Source organism: Rhinopithecus bieti, unplaced genomic scaffold (genome assembly GCF_001698545.2).
Source record: "Rhinopithecus bieti isolate Rb0 unplaced genomic scaffold, ASM169854v2 scaffold_27898, whole genome shotgun sequence".
NCBI lineage: Eukaryota > Metazoa > Chordata > Mammalia > Primates > Cercopithecidae > Rhinopithecus > Rhinopithecus bieti.
In genome coordinates this window covers 825,958-843,049 of record NW_016812636.1, presented here as the reverse complement: position 1 = coordinate 843,049, position 17,092 = coordinate 825,958, and positions in this window count along the sequence as shown.

Below are 17,092 nucleotides of genomic sequence, written 5' to 3'. Positions count from 1 at the left end.
ATAAATAAAATGTGCTTCTTTATTTATTTTTAAAATAACACAAATAAAGATGTGAACTACTGCCGTAGCTATCTATATATTTGTTTTTTGTAATACATAGGAAATTTAAAGAGGTAAAACCACCATGTGAGCTGAGATAAAATACTACATTACCCAACTCACCTTGTAGCTATGATTCCTTCCTGGCCAATAAGAAGTGAGTGAAAAATGGTGTATGGAACTTTCAGAGATGCTTGTTAAAGAGACTTAACCCAAATGGGAGGAGCACACTCTTGCCTTTCCTACCTTCCTCTTTCATCTGGAATGTGGAAATCATGATGTGAGTATTTTACATGACACGCCTGTATCAAAACACCTCAGGTACCCCCACAATATTATACCTACTATGTACCCACAACAATTAAAATTAATAAAAAAATTTCTAAAAAAATCAAGGGTCAACTCCCAGTGGACACCTTGAAGCCAAAATACAGACAGTGCCTGGGTCCTTCAGGTCATATTGGTGCACTTCCATGCCTCTTGTAGACTGCCTTCTTAAAAAATTCTTTTATGTGTCATAATTGTTTCTGTTTTCCACTACGGAAGTCTATCGGACAATATCTCGCTGATATAGTGCTGTATGTTCCAATTCACATGAATAATTACAATGTATTCTAAATCTTATGCCAATATCTCTTTACTGAGTGTAGAGGAACCCCTGATGCATGATAAAGTAGTTTTTTTCTTAATATAAAAAATGAATGCCTCTGGAATGATAAACATCAGAACTTTCCAAAGTGACAATTATTAACCTTGTGTAAAATATAATTTTAAAGATAATTTAAATCTAAAATGACATGCAAAATGTGAATATGTTCTGTTCTCTGTTCTTTCCTCTCCACAAGGAGAGGAAAAGGTAGATACCCACTTTGGACAGCACTGTATATAAGTGACTTGAAGTATGTAGTCCAACCACGCTACTGGTTTATATCCCAGATGTGTCATTTTAACTGCAGCAAGTTACTTAAACTTTCAATGGTTTTCAATTTCGCATATATAAAACAGGAATAGCAGTATCAACCTTAGTGAGTTCTGGGATCATAAAATGGGTTAATTGATATAACATACTTAGTCAGTATAAACATTGTTTTACATTTAGCTATTTTTTGTTTTTTGCCACCAACTGGATTTGGGTAGAAATCCATACTCTACTACTGCCATCTATGTGACACAGGAAAAGTCACTTCACTTCTCTGAGGTCTCAACCTTTTCTGGTCTGGAAGATGAAGAGAAAACTATTGACCTATTAGTGCCACGGTGAAGTTAATCAAGATGCATATAAAGCCACTAGGTCAGTGCCTGGCTCATAGTAAACACCTAACAAATTGTCACTCTAACTTTTTATTTTCCTTTTAGTTACTATTAGTCTTTTTCCTCCCTTTAAACGGGCAATTTTATTGTCAGAATGAAGTGAAATTCCTCCAAGGGGCGGATGCACTCATTCAACGCTCACATGTATGTACATACATGGGTAAAAGCACTGAAATATATAGTCACATGCATGCATGTCCCCAGGAAACACAGTGCTTGCAATCACACTGTGTGAAAATTTTATACCAGTTATATTAAAAGAAAGTCATATGACATAGATACATAATTTCATGCACTTAAACCTGTTTTTCTTTCAAAACTACCTAGATAAAAGTTAAACACATAATATTACTGAAAAGGGATCCCATATTCCTCATCTCCATTCTTTAACTGTGCACAATAATCTCTGTCTCTTTAGAGCAACATTCTTTTTTAAAATAAGAGAAAATCTGAACATGACATGGGGATTAAGCAATAAAACAGCTGCCTAATTACCTTCAGGGACTTGCAGATCATTCTAGAATGTCATTCTGCCCGAGAAACTCTCCTTCTAGTAACATTTATTCTTCTTATGAACGCTGTTTTTAGGTCAGAATGCTTGTCAAATTACAGAAAATTTGGTCTTAGTTCCTTCTCGAAAATTAAAAGATCAGAAAGCAGAATCTCTCAGGTCTCTATTAGTTACAATATTCTATGATTTTATGATTCCTTAGAGATTCGTTTTCCTAGAAATGGTTGGGAGAGAGGATGAAAGAACAGAGAGTACACAAGACAACACTGGTAAACTTTAAAATGGAGCAAGAGCCAAGTTTACAGTCCAATGACACATTGAGAAAAATCTTGTAATACATTGTGTCCCTTTATTGCTACTGCCTCTTTAGTAATAATCGGGAAGCTACAACTCAATATGAGAATGTGTTAGGGGTCACATTTTGAACTTCAAAGAGACTAATGAAACCGTTGCGGAAGCTCTGAAAGCTGTGGGGAAGTCATAAAAAGGATACTGTCTGCACTTTGTAGATTCATTCTTGGTATGAACAGCAGCAGGTGTGGGCATGGAGGTAGGATGGGAGAAAAGAACAATGTGGGGGCTTCTGCTGTAGAGGGTCTTCTCACAGATTTCTGTTGCTCAGAGTCCCAGTTATATTTTCCTACCATGAAACATTTATCAGCCAAAATCAGACTGTAATAAATCCATTTCTCACTTTTTGTAAATTGCACAAATGGAATTTTGACTTTTAGGGATGTTATTCTGTTAAAGTTTTAAACATATTACAGGGAAAGCTCTAAATAAACCAAGGTCGTGCTCGCTTCGGCAGCACATATACTAAAATTGGAACGATACAGAGAAGATTAGCATGGCCCCTGCGCAAGGATGACACGCAAATTTGTGAAGCGTTCCATATTTTGAAAAATAAATAAATAAATAAATAAACCAAGGTCCACTAGATGTCTAAATCTAGCTTTTCGCCTCTGACGTTTTCATAGCAGGTTTATATTTTTGACTTTTCACTTTCTTTAATGCCTTGCAGGTCTCAGTACCACATATCATTGGCCAATATATAAAACTTGTAAGTGAAGCTGGGAGAAAATGAGACATAAATGAAGAATCACAAAACCATACATGTTCCTTTGAAAACAGTTCAGGTTTTCTACAAGTGACAGTTGGAACAAATTTTGTTCACTGAGAATGAGAAGGGAATGAATGTCTGACAGAGAGTGGGTTACCCATTCAATGCTTTTCTTTCTAGAGTTCAACAGTATTAAAGACAATAACTGTTCCTCTCCCACTGTACACAGTGCCGGACACAGAATAAATGCTGAATATGTATTTTTATCTGCTGTTAATAAAGGAGCGAAGATATGCTTAGGCTTTATGTGCAAATGTACACAATGGAGAGCAAAAGCGATGTGTACACATTTGAATGGATGAATTTAACATATCTGAGTCATTTTATTAGTACAAAAAATGCCTCGCAGGCATGTAAGACATAATGATCAAGTTCCAATATCCAGTTTTGTTTTGAAAGGAGATGTACTATATTCCAGTTTCTTTTTGTGATCGTTGGAGAAAAAAGGAAATAATATAGTGGGAGAGAAACAGTTATTGTCTTTAATACTGTTGAACTCTAGAAAGAAAACCATTGAATGGGTAACCCACTGTCAAATGTTCATTCCCTTCTCATTCTCAGTGAACAAAATGTGTTCCAACTGTCACTTATAGAATATGTAGAAATATGTTATTTGAGAATAAAATAACAAATATAAAGTTAAAGTAGACCTCAAAATATAGAAACAAGTAACACAAACTTCATTTTTTCCCTTTCACCTGAATCCTTCGTTTAATTTTAAAGATTGCTGAGCAATAGAAAGTCAGGGAGGGAGAAGGCAAGAAGGTATAAAGAAACTAACTTTAAAATTGGGTTAAAAAAGAACAATAGCTGCAAATTAAGGAAACCACTGTTTTAAACATATCAAACTAGAAATAGCTGCCGTTATAGAACACAGATTAGTTAATCAAAGTGTTTATTATTGTAGAACAGAAGGTCAGAGAGAGAGACACAGCACAGGGCAATTCTGAAACAAGTTATAAATGAACAAGCCATGGGAAATGAGGGAAAAGGCTGAATTTAGGTGCTTGTATTCCTATTATTTTCTGTAAAAACACCGTGGAAACACCACCTCTAACTTGTGTGTGTCTCCGACCAACGGCTAATGTGTGCTGTCATTAGTTAGCAGGTTGTTATTGAACAACATTGTGGAAAGAAGAAAAAATGCAGGTGAACACTTCATTCAGGCAGTCATGTATCTAACCTCTGAGTTTCTAAAGTAATAATCAAAAATAAATTTTAAAATGTTCCCTTCATGAAGGAGAATAGGCTCTGTAAGTCCATATGATAGCTGGAGAAAGTGAGTTGAAGGTGAGATTTCATGGAAAACTGACATTTAGAAGTGGGTTTCCAAAAAAAGAAATAAAAGTTGAAAAGATTAAATAGAACTCCAAAGACCTCAACAATAATCTAGAATTTTCAATAACAGAGATTAAAAGGATAATGGCAACATTTGTCCAACAATATATTTATCTGATATCTTCATTATTATTATTTTTATAAATATTGCCAGTTGAATATTGATTTGGATAATGAAGAATATCTTGAAACACTAATGAACCACAGTTACCGGTAGATTAAAAGAGACTTAGTGACATACCGACAATATGCAATGAAGACACTAATTAAAGTACATCAGTTCTAATCATATATTTATGAGACATCTGGGGAAATTTGAACACCTCATATTTGATAACATTAAGAAATGATTGTCAACATTTTGGTAGTGTTAATGATATTATGGTTATTTTCAAAAGTTCTTACATACTAAAATTTTAAGGGAGAAATGGTAAGACATTTGCTCATTGCTTCACTTTTACCTGAGGTTGCCAGATGTGGGTAGGATTACAAATGAAATAAGTTTGGCATAGTTTGATAGTTGTTTAAGCTGGGTAGTGGATATATAGAGTTTATTACACTCATCTCTCTATCTTTTGTTTACACATTTGAAAATTTTCAAAGTAAGTCAATGTGAACTATGTAAGACAAAATTAAATAAACAATTCATAACTTTAAAATTATATTCAATATTATATTCAAGATTTATACTTAATTTTGCTAGTTGGCCCATCTTAAATACTCATAATAGCCAGGAGTTGTGGCTCACACCTGCAATCCCAGCACTTTGGGAGGCCAGGCCAGGTGTGGTGGTGCAAGCCTGTAGACCAGCTGCTCAGGAGGCTGAGGCATGAGAATCGCTTGAACCCAGGAAGGAGGTGGAGGTTACAGTGAGCTGACATCACACCACTGCACTACAGCCTGGGTAACAGAGGGAGACTCTGCCTCAGAAAAATAAAAATAAATAAATAAATATCCACAATAACCTGAACACTTGTCCTGGCATTTTGGGGAAGGCAAAGTTGAGGATTAAAAACAAGAGAGTTGTACAGAATTCAAAGAGAAGTTAAAACAATGTGGCCTGCCTCATCACCATGTACCTTCAAGTTTCATTTGAATAAAATTTATAGCTTTTACAATGGCTTACAAGGAATTATGATTTACCCCGTGCTACTGCTCAAATTGTCAAGAGACCTTCCTTGATCATACTTTCTAAGGTAGTAGTACCATTACTCTCACTTCCTTTATCAGAATTCATTTTTTCTTATAGTACTTATTTCTAAATTAAACTGTCTTATGTATTGCTGTGTTTATTGAACTTTTTTCTCCCTGTAGAATGTAATATTTATGATGACAGTGTTTTGTTTTGCTCATGGCTGTTATCCCACCCCTCAGAATAAGGTTAGCACATACAGGTTGAGGATTCCTTATCCAGAATACTTGGGACCAAACAGGTTTGGGATTTCTACATTTTTTTCAGATTTTGAGATATTTCTATATACATCATGAAATATTTGAGGATGGGACCCAAGTCTAAACATGAAATTTATTTATATTTCATATGTATTTATACACATAGCCAGAAGGTAATTTTATAAAATATTTTAAACAGTTTTGTGCCTGAAAGAAAGTGTGTGTACATTGAACAATCAGAAAGGAAAGGCACCACCACCTCTGCCACCCGGGTGGGCAATCTGTGGTTGTTTGACATCACTCTTTTTCCTGACTGAATTTATAGGCTACTGACAAGCAGTAAGCAACCATTTCCTTATACTTATTCACAGCTAAGTGCGGAACAGTAAAAAATACCATTAATAGCGTGAAAAAATTATGTGTTCAGAGTAACTAACAGCACAGTAGCATCTCCAGAATACCTGTATCAGCTGTTAAACACAGCAACAGTTGGGAGTGGCAGGCCTTCAGTCTCTATCTGTGATGCTGAGTTTTGATTAAAGAGTTAAAGTACACTATATTCTCTAGAGATAACGAGGATTCTTCAGGCAGGCTTTTAAAAATGTTTCCTCCACAGTCATCTGCCTCATGAACAATGTTTTTGTTTTAGAAGTCTCTCTTTGATTTTATAACTGGCATGTTTTGTTCTGCTATGGATGCCTACTACTCTTGTCCTTCAATAAGCCCATCACACATTTCCACCATGTCATCTGTAGGCATTTTTCAGGCTGTGTTAACACGGTCATCACTGTCATACTCAACTTGATTCACACCCATTTTGTCTATTTAACCATCAGGCAATAAATGAACAACTGGATCCTCATTACCAATGTAAAAAACTTCTTTGATATCCACTTCTTCCCACTTACTGAGGGGCTCTGAAGATACCTGTTTTGCATATGAAAGGAAGTCAGACATAATTTTTCTCTCATTTGACATACAAAATCCTTTAAAGTTACTACTTTGTTCATTATCTTCCATGAACATAAAGGCAGGCCAGAGGTTGTATCAGGGATGCACAACTATTTTTAGTAGCTGTGTTCCCAGCATTGGCAACAGCATATATGGCGTCCTTCATGCTAAACTCCTTTTGAAAACCTCCCACACTCATGCCTCTGTTCACTGAGGCTAGTACGCTGCTCAAAAAAGTGTCTTATGTTTACTTGCTTTGATCTAAAGATACCCTGGTTACATGGTTGTATTAATAAAGCCACATTTGGGGCAAAATATATGGCATAAATATTATTTTGATGAGAATTTCAGCTGAAGGATGAGCAGAACAGTTGTAAAGGAATGACAAAATGTTGCAGTCATCATCCAGTCTCTGCGCTGAGCACAAGTCACTGGTACAATTTGTTTATGAAACCAATAAGAAAAAATGTCTCCTATGACCTACGCCTTTTATTAGCATCACAATGAACTGGAAAGAAATTCACAATTTGAAAATAGTGAGGATGCAAAATTTTGCATATCACAGCAAGTTTATACTTATGCATGCCTGACGCTGTAGACAGGCCAGCGCAGTTATTTGTCCCGCGCATTCTTAAATTCCTGTACAGGGTGTCTCATCAGCTGCATTCAGTGTCTTTCGGGGGCAGTAACACCAAAACAGTGACAGTTCATCAGCATTAGACACTTGTTCTGGTGCCAGATTTTCATTAGTGATGACCTTGGCAAACTTGTCAATACATTTCTTTGCTGATTCATGATCAGCGGATGTTTTATCACCACAAATCTTTAAAACTTTAATACTGTGTCTTTTCTTAAATTTCTGCAACCAGTCCGTTTATTCCCTTCAATTTTCAGTTTCTTGTGATAGACCTTTGCTTGCTTCATAATCAGCATACCATTAAGTGGCATGTGTTCACTAAGAAACTGAAGAATCCATTCTTTCAGTACACAATCGAGATCTTCATTCATAGTTTTATGCAGTGTTTTTCTATTTTTCATTAACTTCTTCTTCTATTTCATTTATTTTAGTTTTCTTTTTCTGAGACAGAGTCTTCCTCTGTTGCCCAGGCTGGAGTGTAGCGGAGGGATCTCGCCCACTGCAATCTCCGCCTGCCAGGTTCAATTAATTCTCCTGCCTCAGCCTACCAAGTAGCTGGGACTACAGGTGCCCGCCACCACATCTGGCTAATTTGTGTATTTTTGGTAAAGACGGGGTTTTGCCATGTTGGCCAGGCTGATCTCGAACTCCTGATCTCAGGTGATCCACCTACTTCGGCTTTGCAAAGTGCTGGGATTACAGACGTGAGTCACTGACCCCAGCCATATTTTTCATTAACTTCCATTCATCACTTTCAGCATAGAACTTCAACAGCTTATCCTTCCGTTTCCTCAGGTTGTATATGGTGATCACTCTAACGCCATACTCTTCTATAAGACATTTCACACTTACATCACTGTCCAGTTTCTCCAGCAGCTTGATTTTGTGTGTTATCAATGAACATAAATGCTTACCCATTTTCTTATCACTGTCACTCATAGGGGTATCTTCAGGCCTTTTTTTGACATTTTTTGACATTCTTTCAACACAAAGTAGAGAATAAGCAAGAAATCTCAGTGAGTAATGCATGCAGGTCTTGGTCCCATGTAGACCATCATAGGGAATCTTCCCTTGGCATGTCCAGCCTACACATGTGACATTTTATTGCCCTTTGTGGGCGTGCTTGTTTGGGGAATCTGGGCATGTGCAGAAAAGATGTATTGCACCTGAATGGACGTGTTGCACCTGAATGGATGAGTTGCACCTGAATGGACGAGTTGCACCTGAATGGGTCTGGGAGAGTCTATATTTGCCTTGGGGACATTGAATAAACTGGGTGTGTGAGCCTGTATTTGACTGTGACCCGTCGCATGAGGTCAGGTGTAGAATTTTCTACTTGTGGTATAATTTTGGCACTCAATAACTTTCAGATTTTGGAGCATTTCAGATTTTGAATTTTCAGGCTAAGGGTGCTCAAACTGAATGAGGCATTAGATAAATATTTGCCGAAATGAATTGTGGAATTTGAAGAAAAGTATTCGTGGCAGATGCTTACGTGGGCTTTGCTAGGATAATTCTTGTGACTAGGCACTCACAGCTTCAAGAAGCGTGACTTCCATTGCTGGACAGCAGCAACTGTTGGAAAGTGTTGCCTCAACACAGGGCTGAATGTCTCTTGTTCCACTTTCCACCCACTGCTCTTAATTCTCTCTCCAGGTACTATGTAAACACACTACCATCTGCTGTTGAATAAGGATAAGCTTCCTTTCTCAGTGAAAATTCCACCAAGGGTGACTTTTGCTTGGAGTTCCAGGACTGCACGTTAGTGTTTATCTGTGACCCGTGGGCAGTTATCATCCAAGGCTAAGCTGCCACCCAGAAGAGCTGCCAAGACCAAGCCTGGCATTCACTGAATCTCTGCCTCTTTCTCTCTCTGGCTCTACTCCACCAGGGTTGAGTAAAATTTGTCAGCCAAACATTCACACAGAATGGGTGTGACTGAATATCTTCTTTCTCAGAGAGTAGGGCTGTCTGCCACTGAGAGTCAGTTGTTTTAACAGAAGGAGCCCTAAAATGGCACCACCTTGGCCCTACCCCTTCTTTTATTAGAAAAACTACTTTTGTTTCTACAAAGGTAACTTTCTAAGAATAACAAAGGTAGTTTCCTGATAGTAATCTTATTAGAGACAGGAAAAACAAACACAGAAGCTAAACTCCCAAACCCAAATCACTATATAGGCATGTATATAACTTTGATAAGGGCTTTAATAGAAACAGTAGAGTTTCTTCAGATTCACGTATCTACATATGCATCGTATAATATAAAAAAGGATCATTTGGTTCAATGGATAAAGAATCCAGACAGAATCAATATGACCTGGGTTAGAAATCCTCCACTTACTATATTAATGAAATCAAAGCAGTGTAATAAAAAGTAATTCATTGAGAGTTCATATCAACAGTACATTTTGAAAAGAATTACTGAGATGCTTTGTCTTTTAATGAACTGCCAGAATGTTTTGTATTTTTTTAAATATTTGGAGGAATGATATGGTAAGCATCAAGTTTTTTGAGTGGGAGCAAGATGTATTTGCTTCAGCAACTTATTGTATAAGAAAAATGTATGTCAATCCAAGGATACCACAGGATTACTACATTTTTACTAAAATAAATAGATCAATGATTTTTTTATTTTTACATTATTTATTTACTTTTATTATACTGTAAGTTCTAGGGTACATGGCAAAACGTGCAGTTTTCTCACATATGTATACATGGACCATGTTGGTGTGCTGCACCCATTAACTCATCATTTACATCAGGTATATCTCCTAATGCCATCGTCCCTCCTCCCCCCACCCCACAACAGGCCCCAGTGTGTGATGTTCCCCTTCCTGTGTCCAAGTGTTCTCATTGTTCGATTCCCACCTATGAGTGAGAACATGCGGTGTTTGGTTTTTGTCCTTGCGATAGTTTGCTGAGAATGATGGTTTCCAGCTGCATCCACGTCCCTTCAAAGGACATGAACATAGATATGCATGTTTCCTCCACCTGCTTAATATTTCTTAAAATAACTTTTTAAATAATTTTTCATTAGTGAAGCAGACAAATATTCACTGTCACAAGAATGAAGAAAGGAGAAAATAGATTGAGTAGGTCCAAATTGTTGCAAGGAATGTATTATGTCACAACAGCCTCCAAATAGATACACTGTCTTTATTTTACAAATGAGGAAAATTCATTTAAGGAATGCAGTTCATGTTGCCAATGGTCACAAGAATAATTAATGGTGAATTTAAATTTGAACGTAGTTCTAATTAGTTTCACATAATTTGTTGCCACATTTAGGGGAATACTAAAAGTGACCATTTTAGGGACAGCATGGTAAAGCTTTTAAGAAAATCAGAATAACTAAAATTAACAATGACAAGTTTCTGTACATGTGTGTATGTATGCTTTATTTCGATGAATGGAAAGTCACATAGCACTTGAAATTGTGTAGGTATCATGGATATCTATGATGCTACATCAAACATGTATGTTATTTCATATGCTCTCTTTTACTTTAGAGAAGTGACATACATACACATACATAAAGAGGAAGACATCCCCAGGAGTGTTCATTATACAACCCTTTGTAAATTATTCCTTCCGGAGTGCTGTGTGCTACTCAATGTGTGAAACATATGTCCTCATGGCTTTGATTTCCTATGAAAGAGAGAGACAGATCAGAGAGCTGTACTCCTAAAACTAGAGGACTCTAGAGAAGAGCGGTAAAGGGAATGGATTCTAGACCCAGACTAGGATCGTGTTTTTGTCACGCGCTTGGTGTATGGTACGTGACCTTCGTGAGTTAATCTACGCTAAGTAAAAAACAGTTTCTCCTTTTGTGAAATAGGGGTAATGACAGTTCTTATCTCTTAGGGTTGTTGTGAGGATTATATCAGTTAATGTATGCAAAACACTTAAAATATCATTGGTATGTATTGTGCTATTGGTACTGGTAAACTCTTTCATAGCTGGTTCTAAAGATTCCATTCTAATAGAATGAAGAGGCATTCTCTGTAAAGGGAACTTCAGTATTCCAATTTCTGCAAGTATTAGATTTAACATTCTCTGTTTCCAAACACCAGACTCTTCTTTGAAAGATAAGTACTATGTTTACTTTATTAATAAATGTTTTTCTTATAAAGAACTCATAAGCTCATATTTAGCAATTACATAAAGAAGCAAGGGTTATAAAGCTAGAATAATCTTTACAATTATAAAATCTCATCAAATTTCATAAATAAACTCATTCATAGTGTTATTTGTATTTAGATTTTTTCAAAATTTAAAACTTATTATATTCATGCATTTTCAAACAGGATTCTATTTTCATTAAATATTTAAGTACCTTTAATTTACGCCCTGTACAAATTTCTAATTTATGTTGATTGCAACTATTTTCTAATTTATGAATCAGTAANAATTATAAAATCTCATCAAATTTCATAAATAAACTCATTCATAGTGTTATTTGTATTTAGATTTTTTCAAAAATTTAAAACTTATTATATTCATGCATTTTCAAACAGGATTCTATTTTCATTAAATATTTAAGTACCTTTAATTTACGCCCTGTACAAATTTCTAATTTATGTTGATTGCAACTATTTTTCTAATTTATGAATCAGTAAAAGCCATGTAAACATGTAATTCAAGATTTAGTTCACAGCAAAGAATCAACATTAAATTGTTAAAATTGATATTAATATTTCTGAGAGAAGACTCAAATTTTAAATTCATATATTTTATGAAAGTTCATAAACCTTAACATCATAACTTTTATTAGATTTCAATTAAGATTATCAAAATTAAAATAAACCAGCTGACTCTTCATTTTAGATATATTTTAAAGAAGAAACACATTCAGTTTTATATTGATTCCTCATTCTGTCATACCTTCACTCACTCATTCATGAATCACTGATCATTCCTCCTTGAACAGGTCTCCATGTTCTAAGGAACAGATTACATTTTATGTTTAACTGTTTTCAGGTTGCCAGGGTATGTTAACAGTGACCTGTAAAAGAATATCATAAGCACCATCTTGTCTGATAAAATGAGAACAAGAGACATACATAAATTATAAATCACAATAGCTTATTAAATCTCTAATGAAGGTACAAAGAATAATGGAAATAAGGATAGAAAAAATAATGCAATGAGGAGGACTGGGGAAGGCTTCATGAGGCAAGCGGCATTTGAATTAGTCCTTGAATAACTGGAATGGGGTTTTGGTTACTTGAGAACAAAAGAAAACAGCACAAATTAATATCCAGGGGCAAGAAAATGAAGCATACACTGAAGGATGACATGTAATCTAGTGCAGCTGGAACACTGGTGCCACTTGGGCACAGTACAATACAGACTAGAATATTAGGTAGAGGTCAAAATGCAATCTTGGAAGCAGACAGCAGCCCTCACAGGACACTAATACTGCTGGCAACTTGATCTTGGACTTCCCAGACTCCAGAATCATGAGTAATACATTTCTCTTGTGTATATATTTTTTTAAAAAGCAAGATATTATAGTGAAAAAGATATGTGTGCCCAGCTGAAGAATACGGAGTCCCTCTTTGTAAGTAAAAGGAAGTCACCAAAGGCTGCTGAACTAGACAGAGATGCTGGCAGAGCTATTTTAGAGAGACAATGGTGATGTCAGCGAAGAATGCATGTTGCCCATATTCAGGTGAGTCAGTATCTCTATTCTTTGCAGTTTCTTCATCAGTGCTTTTCAAAATGTAGTTTCTGTTTATGTGACTTACTATCATAGCTCCAAGGTATTACCTACAAATGTATAAGTGTATAAAATATAAATATTCATTTACATTAATTGGACTTAAAAAAAAAACTTTTGTAATTCTTTCTTTTACGGATGACATACTGTATTAGTTTCCTAGGGGACAGTAACAAAATGCCATAAAATGGATAGCCTAAGGCAACAGAAATATATTCTCTCTTGTTCTTGGATTCTGAAATCAAGATGTTGATAGGGTCAAGGCTCTCGGGGAAAAATTTTTCTTGGCTCTTTCTAGTTTCTTGTGGTTGTCTGCAATCCTTGATATCTCTTGCCTTGTAGATGCCTCACACCAATTTCTGTCTCTGTCATTGCCTCTGTCGGTGGGTAGAACACCCATTTCTGTGTCTGTGTTTCTACTTCTCTTCTTACAAGGATACCAGCCATATTGGATTTAGGGCCCACCCTGCCGCAGTATGACCCCATCTTAACTTGAGTACATATGCAGAAACTCTGTTTCCAAATAAGATCACATTCACAGGTGCCAGAAACTGGCACTTGAATATATCCTCTTGGAGGTCACAGTGGAGCCCACAACACGTACTAATAGCATTTTTTTTTTTTTTTAATGCTGAACTATCTCTAGCTGTTAGTTGTTAGTGTGACCAAGGAAGCCAGAGCTCCTCATTGAGGAAATAACCGATGATTTTTGCCTGGTTATTCGAGAAAATCTAACCAATCTGTGATGCATTTTACCAAAAGATCAAATCATCAGTCGTACTCCTTTTATTAATTGATCTAAACGTGATTTTGTTTAGGTAGGTAGTCATAATCTAGGAAAGGACCCTTAATTACATTTTTCTTTCTTTTTTTTTTCTTGAACATTAGCAGTCATTTATTTCATAACCAAATTAAACTTTTTTTTGAAATTTTGAGACTTTTTTCTTTTTTTTTTTTATTATTATACTTTAAGTTCTAGGGTACATGTGCATATCGTGCAGGTTTGTTACATATGTATACTTATGCCATGTTGGTGTGCTGCACCCATCAACTCGTCAGCACCCATCAATTCATCATTTATATCATGTATAACTCCCCAGTGCAATCCCTCCCTCCTCCCCCCTCCCCATGATAGGCCCCAGTGTGTGATGTTCCCCTTCCCGAGTCCAAGTGATCTCATTGTTCAGTTCCCACCTATGAGTGAGAACATGCGGTGTTTGGTTTTCTCCTTAATTACATTTTTCAAAAATAATTCTCAACTTTTATATTGATACTGTTTTTTTCAAATCTAATTTGTCTTCAGTTTCTTCTTTCTCTCCTTTCCAATAATTATTTATCCCATTTCCCCACACTGCTAATTTACCACATACAAAGATGAAGCTTAGTGTCAATGGCAAACATAACGAATGTGTGTGGTTTTCCATCTTCTAAGCCAATGATGAAACAATATCAACTCTTGGCACCCCAAAATAAAGACTATCATCAATAACCTAATGCTAGAGGCTAGGCCTGCAAACTGTTTTCACAGTTTAAAGAATATTTTCGGCCAGGCGCGGTGGCTCACGCCTGTAATCCCAGCACTTTGGGAGGCCGAGGCGGGCGGATCACGAGGTCAGGAGATCGAGACCATCCTGGCTAACACGGTGAAACCCCATCTCTACTAAAATACAAAACTAGCCGGGCGTGGTGGCGGCGCCTGCGGTCCCAGCTCCTCGGGAGGCTGAGGCAGGAGAATGGCGGGAACCCGGGGGGCGGAGCTTGCAGGGAGCCAAGATGGCGCCGCTCACTCCAGCCTGGGTGACAGAGAGAAAAAAGAATATTTTCTAAGCTTTCTGATGAACATTTAGTGAAGGAATAACCAGAAATTTTGATAAATTACGTCTACCAAATTTCAAGTTACTAGAACTGTCCCTCTTAAGAAAGAATTAGTCTGATGGGCCGCATAGTTCTTCACAGCCATTAGGTGCTGGCCATTGCTTTCCACATCATTTTCTGCCTCTCGCTTTCTAAACGAATGTATGGCTTTTATCAAGTCACAGCGAGTGTTTGTCCTGAAGACCTAGTGCACTCGTGAACGTGTGCAACTGCATAGTGAACGTTACCAACGTCGCACAAAACCGCTGTTTTACATATATTTTTTAAAGTGTTCTCAGTGGCCAAACATTGTAAAACAAAGTTTTTGTTATGCGTGTTTTTCATTACATACTGTGCTATCCATAATTTAAATCATTGTCATTTGCTAGGTTAGTGGATGAAGAGAGAAAATGATATAAAAAAAGGACTATTCTGTTTACAAATCATGGCAAATCATAATCATTTATTTTACACAAGAGCAAATTTGAGCTTAACTCGAGTTATCTACATAATGATTTTCATGACACATTTGAATGCGGAAAGAAAAGAGTAGCAAAAACCAGACATGTTCCGTGAATTATTTGAAAGCCGAACTTTTAAAAACAGATCTCTTGGCTGTGCTTCTCCTGCCTAACTGAAATTTTGTGTACTTTTACCAACATCTCCCCTACAACCTCACCTCCCACTATCCACTAATCACCATTTTACTCTCTGTTTTCATGACCTTCAACTTTTTAATATTCTACATGTAAGTGAGATTGAGCGGTATTTTTCTTTCTGTGCCTGGCTTATTTCACTTAATATGTTCCAGGTTCATCTGTGTTGTCACGAAATTTTATTTTTGTAATAAGGTTGACTAGTACTCCATTGGGAATATATACCACATTTTCTATACCCATTCATCTGTTGATGGACACTTAGATTAATTTCATATCTTGGTTAATAATGCTGCAATGAACATGAGAGTTCAAACGTCTTTTCAATATACTGAGACCTTTTCCTTTGAATATATACCCAGTAGTGAGATGATATGGACTTGTGATAGTTAATACTGAGTGCCAACTTGATTGTATTGAGGGATCCAAAGTATTAATCCTGAGTGTGTCTGTGAGGGTGTTGCCAAAAGAGATTAATATTCAAGTCAGTGGGCTGGGGAAGGCAGATTCACCCTTAATCTGGTGGGCACTAACTAATCAGCTTCCAGCAAATATAAAGCAGGTAGCAAAACATGAAAAGGAAAGGTGGGCCTAGCCTCCCAGCCTACATCTTTCTCCCATGCCAGATGCTTCCTGCTCTCAAACATCAAACTCCAAGTTCTTCAGTTTTGGGACTTGGACTGGGTCTCCTTGCTCCTCAGCCTGCAGACAGCCTGTTGTGGGACTTTGTGATCATGTAAGTTAATACTTAATAACTCCCCTTTACACACACACACACACACACACATATATATATATGTGTGTGTATATATATATATATGCTATTAGTTCTGTCCCTCTAAGAGAACCCTGACTAATACATGGTTGTTCCATGAAAGCTAAACTTTTTAATGGGATTTTAGATAATATATTTCAAAAAATCATCTACCTTTTTCTTGGCAAGTTTGCTGTTTGTCAGGGGTTGATTTAATTCCTTTTTTTTTCTTGTTTAAAAGACCTGTAGACATATTAAATAAAGGATTTGATATTCTTTATACTTAACTATGCCACCTTGTTCAAATCATCACAAGATTTCACATTTAACTCAAAGGATAAATGCTTGAGGGGATGGACACCCCACTCTCCATGATGTGCTTACTTCACATTGCAGGCCTGTATCCACACATCTCATGAACCCCATAGATATGTATACTTGCTATGTATCCACAAACAGTAAAAATTAAAATTCAGAAATGTAAAAAGGATGTATGAAGCAAATTGCTAGTTTAATTTCTGGATAAAATGTCAATCCTAAACTTTAAATTTTATTGATGCCGGTGGAGCCCTTGCTATATTATTCTTGGTAAACAACCAGCTGAAACTACTCCTATTTCAGTAGTGCACAGTGTGTTTATACTTTAGAGCAAAGAAACAGAGCATTCAGCACATATTGCCACAAATTTGTTCAGGTGGAACAGCATTGGGTGACAGAACAGTCAAGTGGCAGGCATGGTGTGACAGCTTCTAGACAGGCAATGAAATGAAACTTTGAAGGGAGGAGCAGCTGTATTCTACTGTATCC